We start from the raw sequence: 16143 nt of genomic DNA on the forward strand, positions 1-16143 counted from the left end.
GAGAAGGATAGATGAGATCAGATCGGCCCTGGGTGGAGCGAGTGCAGTCACAGAGACTATGTTTAGATGCGCGCGGCAAATCAGGTTACAGGGAGAAACCAGATTAAAGCAAGAGGAAAACAGAAGTTTTTGACACATTTCACTAATCAAAACAAATGTTGTTCTTGCAACCTATTCATAAGCATGTGAGGGGCCCTGCAGGACTTGTACATTTGTCAGCAATTATTCATGAAATGGGCCAGGAAATCACTTTTGTGAAACAGGCCCACACTTAAACCATTTTGATCATTTTGAAGCAAAGATATATTTGAAACGTGCTTTCTCCAACAGATGCCTTGCAGTGATAATCAGGTTTCTCTCATCCCTCACTCTGGTGTTTAGAAATCAAGTTTCTTCAGGTCCCTGCTGAAAGTTGACAGCAAATCGGTCACTTCAGGCCATGACAAGATGCGTGGTGACCTGCGAGGTCATTCCCACCATAACTGCGATGTTGACCTCTGGCTCAGCATAGCCAGGGTCTCCTCTTAATCCTCTTAAGACATGATCACATTCACTTCCAGGAATCCCTGAGGAGCTGCAGCTCAAACACTACCAAACACTAGATGGACTCTCTACTCAGACAACAGGAAGACGGCCTGTTTCAGGGCCTTTCACCTCCTGGGGACAGTCAGAGGGGATTTTCGACCAGTGGAATGTCCCTTGAAAACACAATAAAAGACAAATACAAACACACGCAGAGCAAACATCCCTTTAACAGAGGAATGGGGTGTTAGCGTTCATCATTTAGGCATATATTTTGCACATTGCCTGGGAAAACCTCCAACTTTATTTCTTGTTATCTTAAGCTTGCTTTATCATGATATATGTGCGCGGCCTCAGCTTCCTATTTGCATTACTTTACAGTGAACTGTGTGGCGGAGTTACTGGGTTCATCTGTCAGGAGCGGTGAAGATTCATTGCGTAAACACAGCTCAACATTAGGATGGATGGTTGGATCGTGACGAGAGACAGAGATCGGAGCCAAACTCCCAGCGGGTCACAATGCAAACCAGTCTTTCCTGTTTCATGCTGCAGGGCGAACAAAAGGTGCCCGCTCAAAAGGCCTTTTAGCAGTAAAAATAGCCTTACAAGGTTAACAAGGAATGCAGTCATTTGCAAGGCCTTTCCTGCCAAACTGTTTATCAGTTGTCCTTGGGGAAAACGCCAGCCCCTTTTCTTCTGGACTCTCGCTCTGAGCCTAACGATCACACTCCCCTCCTTCTGATGTAACTCAGTGCTCGCCCGCTCTCTCTGCAACTCTTATATGCATCCACATCAGCAACAAGCAGTGCCATCAATACAACCTTGTTTATGTCAGAGACGTTTCGATAGTTTGTGGTGTTCTTGCATTGGATTGCACTTTTTTTGAAATCACACAAGGAATGTCTTCTTGTGAAAATTTATAGTTGCCAACTTCCCTGCCAACAGGGAACTATGGATGTTTACTGAGAAGGCCTACCGGGCGAGCCCAGGGGCCCGAAAAACAAACATGTAACGATAACAAAGAGATGCTAAACGGCCACAAACATAGACACGACAACCACAAACTACCTAACAATTAATACAAAAGGAAAATGATGCAAAACGACCAGAAAGACACATAAAAATGACCAAAAGTAGATGCAAAACAATGAAAATGAGGACAAAATTATTAAAAAAGATCCAAAAGAGATGCAGAATAACTACAAAGAGACACAAAACAACCACAAAGACAAGCATAATGACTAAATATGTCAATTAACAATATGTGGGAAATAAGATGGTAGAGGTTTTGGAAATAAAAAACTGAAATTAAACAGAAGTTTGTCTGTGTAAACACAGTGAATTATGCAGTGACTAACCGCTCAGCTATGCTCAAACTTGAAGCTGAAATGTGGAATTGGGAATCCTAAAGTTTATTTTGGATGGAGATGCAGCCCGTCTTGCCCTCTAGTATTCCAAATTGCTGTGCTTTTCTTCTATTCCAAGTAAAGTGGGAAGAGGGGGATCTGCGTGTAACCATATAAGGGAAGTCTTTGCCCCTGAATTTCTAAAAACGAGTCTGTGTATTTTTATGGCCAGTTTTTCACCTTGGCCCCTTTGAAACAGGCGAAGAAGGTGGGGAGGGATGGCTGAGTGATGCTTTGACTGATGTGAATGTTGTGTTCACATTTAATCATCATAAAACTAAATGAGTTAAAATGAGATCTTGAGACAAACAGTGTTTACAAAGCACTGCTCTTCAATAACAGTTAGTGTTTGCAGATTTGGCACTTTCGACAGATCGTTCTCCTGAAGTTCGAAAATGAAAGCATACTTTGCACTGATAGCACATTTTAGCCAACAGACTATTTACATATTCTGAAGAACACATTGTTTTACTAGAACAAATTATGTTATGTAGTGTATATTTAATATTTATAGGAATAATTTGCATCGATGTGACACATAAAAATCTGGTTTACACACCACTAAGCATCAATCTTCATCGTTTTTCATCTTTCTCCTAAAATGGTCATTGGAAAGTCTGCTACTCTCAATGTTGACTACAGCTTTGGTAATTTGGCTGCATGCTGCCTTGATACAACTGAGTATGCATGATGCAAGAACAATCAGTTAAAAGTGCACAAGACACTTCAATCGTGCTGAATTACAAGATTATTAATCCTGGAAATGAATTCAATATTGAATTGTCTACTGTCCCCTAATGAGCCATACGTTAGGTTAAAACTGTCAAATTCTGCCCAGAGTATATACGCATAACTTGATCAACATGGATTCCTGTGATAATGATACGTGCCAAATCAAAGGGATTAAAAAGACGAGCGTGAGCTGAAAAGAAGCGGCAACATTTCCAGAATCCTCTCTGCTTCCTGTTTACAGCAGGACCAAGAGTCAGGGCCTCACAAGAGTGTTTACTTTAGTACAACAAGTAAAACACGTATGCTGGTCTACCCCAGCCTGGAGACCAATGTCCCTCACACTGCACGCGAAGACTTAAAGATGCTACATCTGGAGTGGAGCTTCACGGTCTATTGGAATGTGTGTTGTGGTTGGAAACTCTCTATTTGGGGAGGAAAACGATCAGTCATCTATTCTTAAGCCCCTGGCTGCAAATATCTGCATGCATCTGATCCTTTGTCTGCAGCAACAGCAGCAGCAGCAGCAACAGCAGCAGCAGCAGCAGCAGCAGCAGCAGCAGCAGCAGCAGCAGCAGCAGCAGCAGTGTGCTTTAAATTTATACTCTGGCATTTGCCTTTTAAGGAACTGTCAAAGTGATGCTGTCACAGGGGTAATTTGAGTGAGCCGAGTACACTGTGTGGCATTAGACACAGTATATAAGAAAGCAAGAAATGATGGGCTGCCCGAGGCAAATATTGCACTTAATGTGAAAGGGAACATTTTTACACTGACATTTGAAATAATAACAGAGCTCTTAAGGAGTTAGAGGTGATATTCCTGGTGCCTGGGTGCAGCTATAGAAAGGCAGGGCATGACGTTGATTACACCGCAGTCATGAACATTAGCTGGTTCATAATTTGGTCATTAACAGCCGTGACTCCATTTCTTGAATGTGTCTGACATTTTTGGGGTAGGCCCTAACCAACAGAAGTTCCTGAATCATCGCTGTCTCTTAGTTAGACATTTTCGTTGGCGTCTTCATGTAAATCTCCCGCCTTTTTCAACCTTGGATGTTTGTTTTCTTCCACTTTTGCCCGAGCCAAATGTTGGAAACATTACTAGTACGCCCTTTCGCTGGCTGTGAATTCTCCGTACAATGAGCTGCACACATGGACTCAATCGTAAAGTCCATTAATTGTCCAGTCCATCTGATTTGGACATCTGCATTCTCCAGGTAATGCCTAGATCATTTCAGCTATGCAGTGTATGTGAAAGGAGGTTTAGCCTTACAGTAAAATGACACGGAAAACCCCGATGTCTTATTCTTGAAATGTCAAAAATCAAATAAACATAGAAAAGTTGGCAATAAAACAATATACTTTTAGCGTTGTGGTGCAAGAAATTGTTCTGAGAGAAATCTAGACCTCTGCACCTCCTCTTGATTCTGTTTTAATAACTAAGGACTTTTGATGTGGTCTACTGCCGTAATCCCTCTGTATATTGTGTCTTGTCTACTGTCTCCGTCTGTTCTTTGGCACTATGTTGTGTTGGTGAGATTTGTGATGTGGCATGGATGCACTTTATTACCGTGTTTGTGTTGATATAGGTTTTAATGTGACTGCAACAGTGTACCGTCATGTGCCGAACGCAAATACCACCATCCCTGGTGGCGTGGCAAATAAAGATCCTTATTTTATTCCCTTTCAGGCTTTATAAAATCCAACCTGTGACAAGAGACTTTGGCAAATCACAGGTCATTTTACCATCCATGAAGACACCGATATCTCTGTAATAGCATGGAATCAGCCTGCTGATGTATCAGTCCGCTCTAGTTTTACACTTCCTGCCAAACCCAACGTCTCTGAGCAGAGGACTGAGCACAGGCCGTATGGTTTTCTGTGGGGGTCTGTGGTATTGGAGTGTAAAGTCCCATTTGGTGAACCCCCCTATGAAGCTGTAAGTCCTCTCAACCCACAAACACACACACGCACACACGCACACACAAAGCCTGGTCGAAACTGCTGCTGCGTTCCAACCCACTGTGGAGGATATAGACCAGAGAACAAGTTTGGCAAACTTTAAAGTGATCACTGATGCTTCCCACACATGTATTACAACTTTTTCCAGACAGTCAAAGATCTCTGCCCGGCCCTGCTGAGTCTGCCCGGCCTGCCCTCAGGCCTCAGCTCCGTCTGACACATCCAGAGGAATGCTGATGCTGCTATCTCTGGGTCAACAATCACAGCCAGACCCATGTTTGTCAAAAGCTGTTTTTTTTTTGTTTTTTTTACTGCACCCCCCGTGTAAAACAAACTCATTTTGAGGTCTGGCTGAGGGCTGATTAAAATATTATAGTCACCATTGGAGTGAAAATGAGGGTCAAGCAGACTTCAAGTTCAAAGTTTGAAAAAAAAGTGCACTGCTTCCACTTGATAAACACACGGTTTTAAAGAAAGCAACCCTGGGCTTCGAGGCCAATACAAGCTCTGGTTCTTGAGAATGTCTTGTACCCTGTTTGACTCGACTCTGTCCCCGAACAAACCCCCTCACCAAAGACTCTGTTGTGTAATTTTGGGACTCAAATCAAAATGGAAAGAGTGAATGAAACCGGACCGACTTTAGTGATAGATCTTACAGTACATGGTGGTAAATCTTGACAATGCACACATTTAGTGTTGTGTGTTTTCTCTTTAGTCTTCTACCTTGGTTCTGTGTCAGTCTGTGTAACATAAGTATGCTGCCATTTTGGCCTCAAGGGAGCTTACTGGTTAAATGAAAGTAAACTTTGTTTGAGAAAAGAAGAGCACACACCCATTTTTGCATATTACCGTATTTTCCGCACTATAAGGCGCACCTAAAAACCTTCAGATTTCTCAAAAGCCGACAGTGCGCCTTATATATGGACCAATTTTGAGCCACAACAGGTCTCGTAACTACGGTAAGCAGCCACCGACTCTATTTCACCCGTAGAAGAAGTAACGCGCGATGCATGTTGAGATATATGACTGATATATGAAGCGTGCCGTTTCATTTCCATTTGTGTGTGTTTGTGTAAAGAGCCCAAAATGGCTCCTATCAAGAGACACGCTTACGACGCAGAGATTAAACTCAAGGCGATTAGTCACGCAGTAGAACACGGGAATAGAGCAGCAGCCAGAGAGTTTAACATGAACCAATCAATGGTGCGGAAGTGGAGGAAGCAACAAGACGACCTCCCCTGACTGGTTTGTTGACATTTCCATAGTGCAGCTCCATCAAATGGATGCAGAACGTAACCCCAGCCTTGACTGTAGCGTCTGTTCTATTCGCCTTATATATGAAAAAAGTTTCAAAATAAGACATTCATTGAAGGTGCGCCTTATAATGTGGTGCGCCTTATAGTGCGGAAAATACGGTAAAATAAAACAGGGGCAGTCATTGAGTATTTATGCACTTCTAAACCTTTTGCTCAGACAAACCAATAACATCTTGATGATTTTATGATTAAAAAATACTTTTCAAAAATCTTTTGGGTAAAGGTCACAGCAGGTGACAGAAAATATTCCGAACGGGATTAAATGTAATCATTTCGCCACAGACCAGTGGCGGTCCAGTCACACCTTTTTGACGCTGTCAAATGATGTCTCACTCCTGGTCAGAGTTGGCGTACCCCTCCTGGACCTAACACTGACCTTGGCAGTCTGTACTGTCACATTAATCAGCCGGCAGCTCCGGGGTGGATGTCCTCACTTTGATCTCTGCCATACCTGAGCGCAGCTCTGTGCCTGTCTGTACTGATGTCTGAGCTGACTGGCAGTCCTTACTGAAAGACAGTGAGCACCAGTGTGCCGGCGCCCCTCTTCTCTAATGGATCATCTTAATGAAGTTACTGTACTGTGGCGAGTGGCAGGTGATTAATACACACAAGTCATTAGGCTCGCTGTGTAAGAGTGTGCCTCTGGCTGAGGTGCCCTTTGCTTGTTTAGAGATGAATCTGAGGACTAAGTGGACAGGGCGCTGGCGGGGTGACAAGGCACCATGGATGTTCAGGATCTTAACTAGGTTCTCAGAGAAAAAGATTTGGATTTGGGCCGGACAATATGCTAAATTCACAGAATTGTGAAACTCTTACTGGCTTTGAATGCACTCTTACCACATCTCATCTCATCTTCAACCGCTTATCAGGGGTCGGGTCTCGGGGGCAGCAGCTTTAGCAGGGGACCCTAAACTTCCCTTTCCCAGGCCACATTAACCAGCTCTAACTGGAGGATCCCGAGGCGTTCCCAGGCCAGTGTGGAGATATAATCTCTCCACCTGGTCCTGGGTCTTCCCCGTGCCTGGAACACCTCCCTAGGGAGGTGCCCAGGGGACATCCTTACTAGATGCCCGAACCACCTCAACTAGCTCCTTTCAATAAATTAATAAATTAGGGCTGAGCGACATGTCCTAAGTCTTCTTTCCAGATAAAAATAATTGTATACGTATAATGACCCAAGTTATCACCTATATCTTAATATAATTTGCCAAAGACTACGTAGATCATGCAAGACCCCCATCCAAAATGTAGTCCTTTGCAGCAGCCCTTTAATCCATGTCACCCCCCCTCTCTCTATCCCCCGTTTTCTATCATTCCCCAGCTGTTCTCTTCAATAAAGGCAATAAAAATCCCTCAAAATAGAAAAAACAGACCTCTGCTTGTAAAGTGTTTGGTGAAATTATTGCCTAATGAACCCCGTCATTGCTATGAAGAACTCCATGTACTCTAGAGTCCTGTACTCCTCGGCTAAATCAATCTGACACGGACAGTCTCCTGTTGTGTGTTACATGAGAGGGAAACTTTGAAAAATGTCTGCATCTGATCCGTCAGACATTGTCCATAGTTCATCTGAGAAAAACGGCTTAAGGGAGCCCTTCAACATGGATTACAACACAGTGAAGAGGATAATAAGCCAGTGGATGGCCTTCAGTAACCCTCTTCCCTGCCTAAAACAGTCTGACTGCGGCCCCACGCTGTGCCCCTGACCCTCAGCAGACCATCTTGTGACTGTGGCCCCTGTGCGTGCACAAACTGACTGGCTTTGAGAGTAACGGTAGTTTACCGAGGTTTTACCAACAACGCTGGCACTGCATGAGCCTTACATATCTGAATTGGTAATCCAATGTATCACCACATCAATATGACAAACAGCAGTAGTTTGCCTGTCAACCTCAGGTGCAAAACAATCATTATCAATTCAAGCTAGGATCCAGCTGTGGATGATTCTTAAGTGCTTATTGAAGGCGCTGATTAAATTGAAAGTAAGTGACACTTAATGAGTCAAACAGCTAAAATGGAGGGTTGCATGACAGGAAGTGTACAACTGTGAAACATTGCTAATGGATGACATTAACTGATTATGTTTAATGTCGTGAAAGTATTCAAGATCGTGGGAAATTGTGTAATTAGGACCTTGGATCACTGAGAAATTCTTGTATATTATGTATTATTGTTATGCCATTTCTGTCTCTCAAGATAGAAAACATCACCTTCATTGCTGCCAGAATAAGGGATTTTAAAACATGTCACCAGGTGGTACATGTATCTAAATCTTAGTTATGCATCCATGACTCCTAACTAATTAAAACGTGTACAAATAAAGAGCTAAATAAGGGCAATTTACCAGTGTGTGAGTGGCTGTAAGTCAAACACATTTGCCTTTGGTTCATAAAAACCTGAGGAATGCATGTTTCTGTGTTTTGTATTTTCTTTCCTCCAGGTATAAACATTGTGATCCCAGGAAATTGAGAGCAGGCTTAACTCCCCTGTCTTGTTGTGCTGGAGGTCTTTATCTTTTTGTGTATTTGCTCAAGCCTCCTCCTCATAAACACTGCTGATTTGCTTCTGAATGAAACAGATGCAGCTTGGAGGTACAGCGCCATGAGCAAATCAGTCATACTGTTGCAAAAGACACAGATTGACATTGATAAGTCCACGTCACTGACCAGCACAGAGGTAGAGTACAGCTTGTTATGCTACTGCAATTTTATTTTCTTCTTCTTTTAAATTCTGCTGGACTCAATGGTGGCTCCATTTTTGCGTATTTTTTGTCGTATGCGATGTAAAGAGGCAGCCACATTATCACAGAAACTGTTTTTGTAAAATATCCCCAGTGGGTATTGTGTAGATTTAATTAAGTGCCGCAACAAACACATGCAGGGCATTTATATGCTGCATCACATTGTCGTAATCCTAAAGGATCATGCTGTACTAGAGCTTTTGCATGTGCCGCACATTACAAACCGCATACACTTTATTTGATGGCCAACAAATTTGCAATCTAATGAGCTGTGTTTCAGAAATTTCAATATATACAATATATCCTGCAGGATTGATGGTAAGGTTATCCATCCCAATCTGCTTTCACTTTGTCACAGTTATATTATTATTATGGGGTAATCCAGTGCAGACTTTTAAACTGCACTGCCATGCAACAATAATGTAACACCGCCAAAATGATTATAGACTCATTGTGATTCATTGTGATGTTCCGTGGCATAATAGCACGGAGCAGTTTGGGTTTGTTTTCTCTTAAATATGTGACTTTAAACTCAGAGGATTCTAAGTTTCTTCACTTCTATGACTATAATTTGAAAGAATATCCAAGTTTTTTCCTCGTAAATTCACCACTCACATCTCAGAAAGTCAGAGTTTTTTGACAGGATAGTATCCGCCTCCACCAGCTCTATATTTATTACCTTTATTGATGGATTATACAATTCAAGCAAGTTTCAAGAGCCGGCCAATTGAATGTAATACTATCCTGGAATATTACGAATGTTGAAAATATCTAAAGGATACTAATTGTGTAAGAATTGAGCAAAAACTTGTGAAAAACTGGTCCTTTAAACAATATTAATATCTACTATTACTATTAATAATAAATTAAGGGTATATTTAAAAGGTTCAATAAAGTGGATACAGCATTAATATGGGAAATTTGATAAAATACAGTTGTTATCTGCAGAGTAACACAAATGTTCAGCCATCCTTACGTGTCCATGCTGAAACTCATCCTTGACATTGATTAATAACTGCTTTCTCTTTCTTGTTAGGACAGGAGTTTGAGAAGTAAGATAGTTTAAACATCTGTGTGTCCCGACCACAGACCAGGATGGCTGTAAGTCAAGCCAGAGAGAGACGGCTGGCGGTGACTGCTGCTGGAGCGTTTATCCCAGGACCCTCTCCTGAGTCCTGCGTCCCAGTAATGAATCCCGTTCCTGCAAACCAGCAGTAATAACGGGGTGCCTGCTGTGTGCCGCACGAGGCCGTGGGGGAAGTGGTCCCGTGTTTTGTCTAACCCCTAATCTTGTTTTTGGCATGCACACTTCTTCCTCGTTCCTGTCCCGATGTTTTTTGCACAGCGTGGCACAAAGGATGAAATCACCAGTGCTTCCAAGCTGCAGCACAGTGGTGGTGTTCCAACTCTTCTACTATGCATGTTTGTAGGAGCCCTAGAACAAAACCACTGACCTATCCTGTTGTTTTCTATCTTACAAATGCAGGCAGGAGTTTCAAAAACCCACACACAAGCAGCTAAAAATCATACAAAGAGGAGGAAGAAGGATGAAAAGATGAAAAGATGGAAAGCCAAGACTCAAGAGGGAACCGAGGCAGCATCCAACATCCTGCTGCTTTCACATGTCACAATTCAGCCATTCATTTTACTTTTTGCTCGTCCACAGTCTGTAGGGTTTTATCATGTTACAATGTTGCATTCCTATGACCTATGTGTTAAGGTGCCTCTCGCATAAAGGTTCACAAGAGCATGCATCCAAACAATACATACTAGGTTGTGGACAGAGGAAGATACGTTGGGAAAATAGAGGCTGCACTCTGAATATGCTCCCATTATTATAGGTTTATGACGTTTCAAGTATCTAAAAAAAAAAAGAGCTTGATGCTCAAAACATCACTTGGTGGTAATAAATACATGTTCATGGGAGTTACATTATATAATGTGAAGACTCTATCTTTCTGTCTTTTAAAGGCACCTCTCCCTTCATCTCACGGCACTGCTCAAATTAAAAAACACCTAAAGGGACTGTGGTGCATAAACCAGCAACTCATTTGATAAGCTGTTCTCATCACTAGAGGACATCATGTCCTGTAAAGCGAGGTGTGAGGTGTCTCTTTTGAGCAGGAAACATAAAAAACTTTAGGCACACTATTAGGTACATAAAAACTGTTAAAATCAATTCATCTGATGTCTGGAAATCTTGGAAATCAACGTGCCTCACTATAAATTTTCAGTCATACATCCCTTTAGAAAAGGGCGGCACGGTAGTGGGTTGGTAAGCACTGTCGCCTCACAGCCGGCTTCCTCCCACAGTCCAAAGACATGCACGTTAGGTTAATTGATGACTCTAAATTGCCCGTGAGTGTGAATGGTTGTCTATCTCTATGAGCCCTGCGAAAGACTGGCGTCCTGTACAGGGTGTACCCTGCCTCACGCCCGATGTCGGCTGGGATCGGCTCCAGCCCCCCGCGACCCCGATAGGGACAACTGGTTGAAGATGAATGAATGAATGAATGATCCCTTTAGAAGATGGATATCAAAGTTGCAAAGCGTGGCGTCTAAAAGGGTCTGCAAAAGGGTTCAAATGATGATGTCCCAACATCTTCAAGATAATTATCCATCTGTCGATTGTAACGTTACTAAGATGGACCAAAACAAAAAACCCGGTCAGAAGTAGTTCCCAACGTTTTGCTATCTACTTCCTGAATCTTGCTGCAATATGTAGTTACCTGGATGTAACTCCAGTTCTATGAGCATGTGCTGAACCCTCCATTTTCAGTATAAAGAAGACTGACATGTTTTATGTGCAGGACCAAAAGACTGCTTGTTTGTCTTTTTCCTTCCATAGTTTGGAAAAATACATTCCCTGATTAATAATCATCACATCGGTGAAATAATCGTGAAATCAAAGCATGATATTGTGACATCCCTGTTCTGTACTAAGCACCCACAGGGGATTCATTTGAGTGCTTGTACTGTCCGTCTGACTGTACGCATGGTTGCACTTGTGACAGAGATGAATAGGAAGGACATCCTGTACCTCAGAGTTAATAACGGCTTATCTCGCAGGCATTTTATCATCAGACTATAACGTGACCCCTGACCCGGAGCTGTGATCTGGTCTGGTCTGGTCTGCCAGCCTCCAATTCTCCACAAATGTCCTCCTTGGAATGTTCGGTATCCCGTCACGTGTACGGCCGATCCTCGCCCTCGTCCACCGTGCAATGCCAAATTGGTTGTTAAACATCTGCTATCCCAGAGCATTGTTCTATTTTACCCACAGAGCCTCTTGAGTGTGTTGGCACTGGTCGACCTCGCAACCTGGCATGGATCGAACTCGTCCATTTGGCAGAGGAGAAACAAGCCCGGCGTTTAGACAGAGAGGTATTGTGTAAGCAGACCCTTCTCATGATCGACACCTCACAAAGAGAAGAGACGTCTTGGGCCATTGTGTAGCTCTGACACTTGAAGCGAAGAAATCTGTCCTGCCTCTCTGTTGATTGGGTTTATCTAATGAGAACGAGAGCTAAGTGCCATTCAGCGCTTGCTGCCTTTCCGCTAGGCTGTCGTGGTTTTTGGCTGCGGACGCTGGGTTTTCTTGGCGGAGGGCTCGCGCTCATTCAGAGCACCAACAACTCTGGGACTATTCAGGTTTCATAGACCTATCAAAAGAACCACAGACATGCCGGGCAGGAGGAAAGCCAGGTCCACAGCATCCAGGAAGCTACGAAAGTGGCAGCAGTAACTGCCGTGCAAACGGCTTTCACACATTGTCGTATTGCTCAACGATTACGCTGCCCAAAATCCTCCAAAACATAAGGGTTATCTTTCTTTGAATAATAAAAGACACACATATGCTATACAATACAGTGCAGTGCAATCCAAAACCTTTATCAAGGATAAATAGGAAGTCGAAACTAACTTCAAAGCTGGCCAGAAGGAGTCCGGTTTTGGTTTTAAACCTGGAACAATAATGGTCCTTTGTAATTACACTGCATATACCAATACTGAAAAACAAAAGATCGAAAAGAGAGAGAGAGAGAGAGAGAGAGAGAGAGAGAGAGAGAGAGAGAGAGAGAGAAACAGAGACAGAGACAGAGAGAGAGAGAGAGATATATTTAACCCATTTTAATCCAAATCTGTGTCACGGCAATTAAGTAATTGTTTTCAGATGAGCGGTGTTTGGCATATCTCTGTAGAGGAGGTCCCAGATAAACGGAGCATCAGAATATGTGCTGAAATCTGCTAAATGACACAAAACAACCTGGATTAAAATGGATAAATATCCCTTTAATGTCCTTTAATAGGGTAAATTAAAACAGGGAGAATGTCCTTCCTGATTTGCTGCACATCATATTTCAAAGTGAGGTGTTGTGTCCTGTTTATCATCAATGTTAAGTCAAGTTTCTGTATCTTTATTATTTGGGTTTGGCTGTATCAGCACCGGTAATCTCGTGTGTTATTCAGTGATGCTTTGTCTCGGTTACTAGTTTAGTTTGTCATTTTCATTTCACAGTTAATTGTTTTGCCAATTGGAAAACAATAATATGACAGCATCACTCTCGTTTTGCAAAAGCGGCATATTCTTCATGGAGAGTAGCAAACTTCACAAGCTTGACAGTGATTTAAATCTGATCGTCCGGGGAAACTAGGCCATTTTTTTTTACAACAGATACGTAGGGCGTCTCGCCATGCTGGGTATTGTGTCAGATTCTCAGTCGGAGCTTTTCCCTAATTACCCAGAATGTCCCAGAATTGTTAAGGATTTCATTTTCACTTAATACTTCCTGAAATTGAGGCACTGAGCTTCTGTCTACATCGCTGATTATGTCGCATGTGTCAACACACGCACAGTGTAGTTATTCATTTTCTCAATAACTAATTTGTTCTGTTTGTTTGGATTTTCCGGAGTTATTTCATCGGTAACTACTGTATATTGGTATTAACTGTTTGGTTTTGTTAGAAGTATGATGCCACCCCCGTCACCTGATTTCATGACATTAAGGACCACAGCGAAACCAATCCCTGGGCTTTTTGACGTTATGTGAGGTTTGATATGTTTATTCTCGCACTGTAAGGTCAACTAAACTTCATCTGTGTTGGGGAATGTTATAAAGTGAAATAGTCCTGGAGGGAAATTGACTTCTGGAGAATAAACTGGGCTTACATTGAACTCTCTGACCCAAAGCTTCTTATTCTAAGGTCTACATCCCGATAAACAAGAAAGATAGCGTTGCTTTACATCTTTGTTTTAATGCTTGCAAAAAAAAATACCTCACTCTCTTGGAAGAAGACCAACTAAACTGAACTAAAGTTCATTAATTGGGTCAAAGAATGAGAAACAAAGAGTCCATAACTCTACATCTTGAAAAGATTTACATTGTTAAAGGTAAACACCCACTCTTTGAAAACATCTGGGGACCTTTTATACTATATTTAAAGAGTCTTGATCGAAGTAATGTGATAATGTGGCGGGCGAGATGTAAATGTAGGTTGTCCTCTGCAGTCGCGTATGTTATGCTCCATGTGAACCGTGTCCCTGAGATTCTTGACATGAATATAAAAACAGGAACCCCTTTGAAATAGAAAGGTTTTTTCCTTTTCTCCTTATTGATTTACAACTTACTATGAAGTTTATTGTCGTTCACGTTTTTATTTTAATCTCCTTTGCTAAAAAATGTTGACGTTAAAAAAGAATTTCATTCTGCACACGACTCCCTGTCCATGACCCAAGTATTTCCTGCAGCTGCTGTAAGAATGTAGTGCTTTTGATGACCCCAATTATCGCATTACGCAGCAGAAACAGTGAATGCTTGCGTGTCAAACTCAAAGATGAGTTGTGTAACTATCAACAGAGTATATTTGTCATTGTGTTCACCGAATGAAACACTGAGCCCTACGACGCTTACGACATGCCCGTGTGGAATAATAGGGACTCTTCTGTACGGCACAAAAGGCTATAACTGAGATGGCCTGTACCTGCTGTGTGAGTGATTATAAAGACAACTGTTGAGAGAACCTAAGTGATTGTGTGTGTGTGTGTGTGTGTGTGTCTGTGTGTGTGTGTGCGTGTCGCTGGCAGTAGCAGCCTGGGGTCACCTGATGGCAGTGCTTAACCATCCCGTTTCCCCGACCAGCACCTAAACAAAACACCTGGCGATAAAAGGTTTGCGGTTGTGTGTCACATCTCCTGGTAAACACAGGTGCTGCCGTCGTGGGAGTCTCACAGCAGAAAGATCAAAAATCGTCCTGGTAAACATGGGTGTGGCTGCATGGTCATTACACATTTGCAGGTCTGTGTATGTCTTAGTGTGTTTTTTGTGCCAAACTGATCTCAGATTATCCTATTTCTTATTGATTTTGTTGCTCTCTAAATCTAATTTCTTGATTAACAATTTCATAACAACCCCCCTCCAAATGGTATGATCCTGTTAACGGCTTTTTTTCTTAGTTAACACGACACAAACTGGTTTTAGATGTGGTGTCTCTTTGATTTGTTTGCTTCGATGATCAGACACTATGGGTAGTTCAGCACATAATTTAACCATTTAAGTGCGGCTCTTCTCCCCCAATAAGGCTGCCAGAAGGTCTGTTACGTCACCTGAAAAAGCTGGAGAGGTGCCAGTTCATCTCCTGGGCACTGCCGAGGGGATGTTGAGCAAGGCACCGTACCCCCAACTGCTCGGAGCGCTGGCAGCCCCCTCGCTCTAACATCTCTCCATTAATTGCATGTATATAGGTCCTGGTTGTGCATGTGTGTGTATTTCGGGCCTGTGTGTGTGTGTAACATGAAAAATAATAATAGAGTGAAAAAAATGTTTTCTTCTTCTTCTTAATGCAACTTTTGGTGGCATTGCCAAACAGGATCGAACCAGAATTAACCTCGATAACTGAACTTCTTAGGCCGTTTAATGGACAATAAGATCAGTTCGACCAGGGATTAGTGCCTGTAATTGTGTACTTTTGTTCTTATTTCCATTAAACTGATAATTCCCAAGCTTGTTTGTGTTATTGTTGTGTCCGAGCTTGTTACTAAAGGAGACTTTTAGATGCCTGGCATCAATTTAAAACAAATTTGCCGGGGAAAACGTTCCTATAGGACATACATACTTGAGCCAGAAGGCAATGTTTTCTCTTTCAAAACACAAGCCAGACAAATTTAGCATTCAATCAAAAACACTGCGGTGCACTCAGGATGCCAGCGCGCTTGGGTATTGTAGTCCGCTCAGAGTCTTGATCCAGTCATTAGTGAAGAATGGCTCGGATAGCAAAGATTTCCTCCTGAGATTGTTTCCTCTTTGTCATTTTAAAAGGGTCTCGTCTGTTGGAGAGGCATTTCTAAGCCTAAATCACAGCCTAATTAAGAAAACAGTGTCTTGTAGAAACACAACTAATACGTCTGGCATGCAGCCTACCCTGCTGCTTCAGAGCAGGTCACAATTCAATTATTTTTAGACGATGCGTCTCT

General features: G+C 42.4%; 1 protein-coding gene across 1 annotated transcript in view; it reads right to left on the minus strand.

Moving 5' to 3' along the window:
• The window catches only part of pawr (PRKC, apoptosis, WT1, regulator), a 71293-nt gene that overhangs the window by 21905 nt on the left and 33245 nt on the right, over positions 1–16143 (minus strand). The gene's annotated exons all lie outside the window — the stretch shown is intronic.

This window comes from Echiichthys vipera (assembly GCF_963691815.1).
Source record: "Echiichthys vipera genome assembly, chromosome: 20".
NCBI classification, from domain to species: domain Eukaryota; kingdom Metazoa; phylum Chordata; class Actinopteri; order Perciformes; family Trachinidae; genus Echiichthys; species Echiichthys vipera.